The sequence below is a fragment of the Silene latifolia genome, chromosome 10 (genome assembly GCF_048544455.1).
Source record: "Silene latifolia isolate original U9 population chromosome 10, ASM4854445v1, whole genome shotgun sequence".
Taxonomy (NCBI): Eukaryota; Viridiplantae; Streptophyta; class Magnoliopsida; order Caryophyllales; family Caryophyllaceae; genus Silene; species Silene latifolia.
In genome coordinates, this window is record NC_133535.1 from 133505991 (window position 1) to 133513342 (window position 7352).

General features: G+C 45.9%; 1 non-coding gene across 1 annotated transcript; it reads right to left on the reverse strand.

The window, feature by feature from the left end:
• Positions 1 to 670: 670 nt before the first annotated feature.
• On the reverse strand, positions 671 to 777 carry LOC141609845 (small nucleolar RNA R71). Its single transcript, XR_012527751.1, has one exon. It is a non-coding gene; the product is annotated as a small nucleolar RNA R71 (small nucleolar RNA).
• Between the last annotated feature and the right edge of the window lie 6575 nt (positions 778 to 7352).

Here is a 7352-nt window from a genome sequence, read left to right on the forward strand (position 1 = left end):
ACGTGTCAAATTTTGGCGCCGTTGTCGGGGAGGCAATTGCCCTATTTGTTTTTCGTTCCGTTTATTTTTCTGTCTCAGGGAATTTTTATTCCTTGAGGCAGTTCTTATTCATTTCCTTTCGGTGTTGTTTATGCCCGGTCGACAGGTGTGAATTAGTTTCAAATGATTCGAACCGGAGAGATTATTCAGGCATAGACTCCGTCTGATAAGGAAATCACGAAAGGAAGACTTGAGTACTTTCGAGCCAGAGCTTGATCATTTTCTTTTCACGGAAGACAATCCGATTTCTACAAAAAAGATGCCTAAACTTTCTAGTCATTCAGTGCCTAAAGCTTCCTCTATTCCGAAGGGTTTCAATCTTCGATCGAGGATGGGAACACATTTGATATCCGCCCTTCTTATATTAATCGGTGGAGCGAAATATCTATAGAGGTGTGGCGGTGAAGATCCTAGGAAGCATATGGAGACCTTTACCGACATTCGTTCTACTATCCCCGCCACTAAGGGGGTAACTCAAGACAAGATTAAGGAAGTTCTATTTCCTTTCTCTTTAGCTGATTCAGCCAGGGAGTGGCTGACTGACTTGGACCGCACAGCTGCTGGGGTTACAGATTGGGAGTCTCTTGCTCTTGCATTTTAAAAGAGATACTTCCCTCCACAACGCACCAATTTGCTGAGGGCCAAGATTACTAGTTTCAGACAGGCTCCCGATGAAAGTTTCTATGAATCATGGACACGATTCAAGAAGTTGGTGAGGTCTATCCCTCACCACGGTTTTGACCCATGGTTCCTAGCCAATCAATTCTACAATGGGTTGTATGATGATCACAGAGCCATACTTGATGCGGCATCTAGTGGGAGATTCCAGGAGAACACCGATGATGATAAGGGGTGGTCTCTTATTGAAGAAATGGCTAATCACAGTGGTTGAATATGGTAACCCAGGGATGGGATTAGAACAGTTCATGCAGTCGATAAGCAGGTTTTGGCTCAGCTGGAGACCATGAATGCTAGGTTCGACAAGTTGGAATTACAAGTCTTTGGGGAGCCTCAGACGGTCCATGTTCTTACTAGGGGAGAGACCGTTTCTTGTGAGAGATGTGGAGGTAATGATGGCCACTCTACTGTTGGCTGTCTTGTAGAGAAGGAACAAGTCCTTGCCTTTTAGCAATATAGGCAAGGAGGAGGTTCCTATTACAATAATCAAGGGGCGTCCATCCCAATCGAGGTGGACTAGTCGAGAATGTGCTAAATCCTACTCCTCCTCCACACCAACAGCAGACTTATGTCCCTCCACACAAGAATCAACAAGGCTTTCAAAAGCCCCCTTCTTTTACTCCTCCTAACCATGGTGCATCATCTTCCGGTGGGGTGAGTGAAATTGGTGAGCTTAAGTCTATGTTGCAAGCCTTCACGAAGCAGTGGCAATTGAGTGATCAACAAAAAGATGCTTCCATAAAGACACTTGAAACTCAAGTTGCCCAACTAGCCATGAACCAATCCACAAGGAAGCAGGGTCAATTACCGACTCAAAATGAGAAGAATCCACACGAGACGGTAAATTTCATCAATCTGAGAAGCGGTCGTTCATATGAGGGACCGGAAATCTGAGAAGCGGTCGTTCATATCAGGTGGTCGATCGAGCAAATCTAGGGACGAAACTGGTCGATCGAGTGAAAATACCACTCGATCGAGTGATCAAGGAATTGGCAATGGTCGATCGAGTAGTTTTTCTACTCGATCGAGTGATGAGCAAAGTGGAGTTGATCGATCGAGTGGAAATGTTACTCGATCGACTGACATTGATGAGGAAACTGCTCGATTGTATGGGTATATTGGTCGATCGAGTAGTTTGGATGACGGGAAGCTTATTCGAGTGCCTGCTAGTACTTGTTTAAGCGATAAATCACCGGAAAGACCTCGTTCGAGAGGTAAGAAGCGTCCAAAGGATACGGAACTTGCTCCGGAAGACACATTGGAAGAGAGAAACAAGGGACTTGAGATACCTATTACAGTTCCCTTCCCGAGACGACTGCAGAATACAAAGGCCAATCAACAATTCGGTAAATTTGTCGAACTTCAAAAAGCTTGGAAGTCACTTTGTGCCATTCACCGAGTTCTTTGACAAAGGTACCCTCTTATCTTAAGTTTATGAAAGAAATTTTGAGTCGTATGAGGACCATTAGTGATAGTGAGACCGTAGCTTTGACTGAGGTGGGGTCAGCCCTATTTCAAAATAAGTTACCTCCTAAGCGGTCGGACCTGGGTAGTTTTTCAGTTCCGTGTCATATCGGTAACTATTTGATTGATAATGCGCTATGCGATTTAGGCGCTAGCGTAAGTGTCTTACCGCTGTCTCTGGCTAAGAGACTTGGTTTGACAAAGCTGAGTTGCACTAACATGACAGTCCAGATGGCCGACCGTAGTATATCACGGCCACTAGGCATAGTAGAAGACGTACCTGTGAGGATCGGGAGGTTCTTTATTCCCGTTGATTTCGTTGTCTTAGACATCCCCGAAGATGCACACACCCCTATTATTTTAGGGAGACCATTTTTGTCTACTGCCCGTGCAGTTATAGACGTCGGGGGAAAGACTTTGACCTTTCAGGTAGGGGACGAGGAGCTGATCTTTCATCAGTCTAAATCCCGGAGGGCTCCTATGCAAGCTTAGCCTTGCAATGCTCTCTCTTCTATTGATTCTACTATTGACACTCCAGTTGAAAATTTGGAGTATTGTGCTGCAATTGTTACCCCTCCGCCTCAGACTGAGAGCAAAAAGGAGGAAGGTTCGTCTGTTTTCCTTGCTGCAGGTACAGATGAAAGCACTGAAGGAGCTGTCAAGGAATGTTGTGCAACTGCTATCAATCAAATTGAAAGTAAATATGCTAAAGATGGTGATAGAGGAGCAAGGACGAGGAAAGTTCGCGCTTATGTGGATGTGAACGACTCCCCTCCTACCGTTTCAAATGATAATTCATGCTCATGGAAGTTGAAGAGGACAGTCAATGTTGCTGAGGTGACGTCCTCCAGTCAGGAGCCCTTCAAGGGGCTACTTGAATTGCTTTGGGAATTAAACGGGGAAATGCCCCGTGTAACACTTTGTAATAGATAATTTTTGAATTTCCGTTGAATTTCTTTTATTGCGTTTAATTAGGACACTTAGTTTTTAGACTGCTTTTAGCGTAGATTTAACACTACAGACTGTTATTATGCGTATTTGGTATTTTGGGATATTTTTGCACGTGTTTTTATGCAGGTTTGGGGAAGTTTTACGCATTCCAAGGAAGAATTGACGAAATTAAAGAGCTTACGCGAGAAAAGAGCTCGATCGAGTACTTTATGTACTCGATCGAGTGAAAAGCTGGTCGATCGAGCACTTTTTCCAGTCGATCGAGTAAAGCAATAAAGGGGATTTCTCGATCGAGTAGATTTCTACTCGATCGAGTAGATGGAGCAGCAAAGTGTTCGATCGAGTGGTTTAAAACCACTTGATCGAGTGAAATGAACAGGACGCAGGGAATTTTCACCTTAAACTCTATTCTTTTGTTCCTAATTTCATTTTATCCCCAATTTTCGTCTAACCTACCCCTAATTGCGACCCAAAACTCCACCAAATCCCCATTTTTCTTGCTCAAAAACCAAATCCACCTCCTACAAGTTGTTGTTTGCTAATTAATCTTTCAAAACCCCTTAATTTCCCCTTTGATTGTGTTCGTTTTCTCGGTTTTAAAAGGGTTTTAGGGTTTGCGATTTTTTTCGATTGAAAATCGCCTTATCTTGCTTGTTTATTTGAAGATTAATCCCGTTTGTAGGATTCCTATCATCAAGTAAGTGATTTTTACACCCTCTTTTCATTTCAATTTCGATTATTTGGAATTTTATGAGGTAAAAATTGAATCTAGGGTTTCGAAAATCCATGGTTAGTCGATTTTTTCGACCTAATTTGTGTTTATTGCCCTTGTTTCTCTTGCTTGATGATCAACCCCAATTCCTCGCTGTTTATTGCATGCTTTTTCGAATTTTACATGATTTTTGCGACGCGGGTTCAGGATAGTCGAAACTCTCGACTGTCATTTTGGTTATTCTTCTTTTTCTGTCTAATCAGCCTCCTTGTTGCTTAATTGTCTGCTTTGTTTTAGACTGTCACACACCCTTGTCGATGCTTAACATGCTGCTATTCGAATTCTGTGCGAAATTTTCGCGATTAGGGCTGCCTCGATCGAATTTTCGACTGTCAGACGGGTTCATGTGCTACTTTGTCTTACTTAACCCCAGTTGACACTTACATGCTGTTGTTGTTGACTGTTATGCCCCTTATCGCCATTTACATGCTGCTACTCAAACTTGTTTGAGGAATTGTTGGGATTTATGTGCCGTAGGTCGAAAATTTTCGACTGGTAGGGGAGTTTTTCTGGTTTAACATGCTGATTTCCTGCTGTTTTAGCCTCTGTTAGCCACTATTTTTCTTATCATGCCCCCTACCCTTGTTACAGGATGGAGTCTAGTTCTCTCCCTTCTACCAGCTCCACCTCTAGTCCGTCTTTGAGTGAGACAGTGGCCCCTGCTGTTGCCACTGCCTCCGCCTTAGTTACCACTGCACCCCCAGTGTTTCTAGTTTCAGCTGCAGAGATAGTTTTTGCTCCAGCTAGCTCAGCTGCCAGCTCAGTTCAGGCTGCCACTTCTTCTACGGTCACCACCACTGCTAGCACTGCTGCTAGTCCCTCTTCAGTGGTGACCACAGAACCACTACCTCTGCACCAGCTTCTACTTTTACACCTGTGGCGGACTCGCCAACAGTCGCAGCTGCCTTCAGAGCAGCCCTGGTTCCTCACACCGTCGCTTCACGGGCTTCTGCTTTGAGTTCCAGAGGCCGGGGTCGTAGACAGTCCCGAGCTGCACCAGCTCCAGTACCCTCTACTTCCGCTCCTAGCACTTCTACAGCAGCTGCTGCTTTTACTTCTGGCACAGTCACGGTCCGAGGGGACACTTCCCTCGACCCTCACCCAGACTACCCACAGGTACTTTTCGTTAACGCTTTACATCGCAAGAAAGTTTTTCATCTAGTACACTGTGTGCATGTACCTTCCCGTTTTCTAGAGAAAACGGCGCTTGTGAGACTCGGCATTTACGAGTCAGTTTGTGACCTACTGCGGGACACGAGGATGGCCGGGCTCATCACTATGAGCAGCCGCACTTTTCTGGAGCTGAGCCTCGAGTTTCTCAGCTCCTTTACCTTCTCCTCAGGGGCACACGACGCTGACCCCTCTAGTTCTTCAGTGTCCTTCCGGTTGTTTAACCGGACCTTTCCGATGACCTTGGGGGAGTTTGGTAGGTTACTTGGACTTACCTCTACGGGCGCGGTTGCCGTCCCTAGGACGGTTTACCGTCAGCTCTGGAGAGCCCTGGCCCACACCAATTTTCAGGAGAGAAAGCTCCAACAGGTCCACCTTCCCGATGCCCGTTGTTTCCTTAGACTGATGGGGAGCACTATTTTCGGCCGAAAGGAGCCGAACAACATCACAAACACCGAGCTCTCCATCTTGGGCAGTTACTTGAACATCGACTGTGAGGGTCCTTTTACCCTCAACATAGCTTACTTGACCGCCCAGTACCTTGTGAGCCAGGGGAAGAAGGAGACGGGAACCATTGTCTGCGGTGGCATAACCACCATTCTTGCTCGTCGCCTTTTCCCCGTTTGGCCTCGTGACCTGCAGTACCTCGAGGGAGAGAGGCTACTGAGTCTGGATGTCATGCTTTCTCAGCATTGGCTTACCCCAGACTACCAGACATGGAAGATAGAAGGCTTCCTGTCTGTAGACTTACCTTGTGAGACTCTCCCCCGTCTAGAGCCCCTTCCCTATCGTGCTAGGGCGCCCGCCGCCACCACTGCCTGACCTTCACCTTCCACGTCGACCACCTCCTGCTGCACCCGCCGCCAAGAAGTAGCGTCTTGAGACTGGAGAGGGGTCCACACCTTCAGGGAGTACCCAGCCTTCCACGGCTACTCCCGATCCGACCCCAACTCCCACCACTACTACCACTCCTACTCCTACTCCCACTGACCAGACACGATCGTGCTTGGTCCCTCTGGCTACTTTCGTACCACCTCCTCCTTTTGTGGCGCCCTCGGTCTGGACCAAGGGGGCGCAGTTCTGATTTGTTGCTTGAGGTTGCAGCGCGTCAGGCTCGTATGGAGAGGGACTTGGCTCTTGCCTTGCACCCTCTGTACGAGTACCACTTGCGGCGACACAGACCGATCCCAGAGGGTTGGCCACACCCTTCCTTCTTCCGGTTCCCGCCTGAGGGGTACCCGGAGTCTGCTGACGAGGAGGAGTAGGAGGACCCAGAGGTGGCAGTGGAGAGAGCTCGAGCTGAGGAGCTGAGGAGGAGAGAGGAGGAGAGAGACCCGGAGTACACGGTGGTGGACGACGACGGTGATGACGACGACGAGTAGCTCTTTCGGTCTACTCACTTCCCCGATTTTAAAATTTGGTTTGAGGAAGTTCGTATTTTGTATGTATTCTCTACTCTTTTATTTTGTCTCCTTTATATTTATTGTTTTTATTTATTGGTTGTATATTCCCGTTCCCCTGTATATCTCTGCTGGTGTATGCTGGAGGACAACGAGGGCGTTGTCCGTTTTGGTTTGGGGAGGGTATTGCATCCTTTTGAGTCTGCATTTGCATTTGTTTTGCATTCACGTTTATTTTTCAGCTTGCATTGTTGCTTGTTTTCATTAAAAATCAAAAAATCCAAAAAATTAGAAAATTTCAAAAAGATTCAAAAACAATTCACGTTTATTTTTGCATATAGGTTGAGTCGGAACGGTAGATTTCCATGATGACAACGCACTATAACTTGTCTTTTTGCTTGAGCCTTGCACTTTATTGATAGTTATTAGCTTTGTCATACGCATAGTCTACGAGTTTCTGTTCAAATATAGCTGACTGTTTAGACTTGACCTGATAAATTGGCAAACTATTTGAAAAATTTTGAGATATTAGAGCCATAACTGGTGACATTCATGACCAGTTTATTAGGAATTGAGAGTAGTACTCCTTGCATAGCATGTTCGTCTCTTTTGCACTTTTATGACATTCAATTTCTCGTCAAATGCACATATTCGGGTTTGTGGTTGGTGTCACATGCAGGGAGGTGCTTGCAAATTTCCCTTTTCCTTATACTTTTCACCCATTTAGCTCCACATAAGCCAAAATTTGCCTTTTTGACCCATCAGCTACATCCCAAACTTAGCCTGCCTAGTCAAGCTAGTTAGTATGTTCTTTTGTGGTATGATCTTCCATTGCATTTTGGCCCGTATTTCTTGTTTGGAGTTGGTGTAAGTATAGA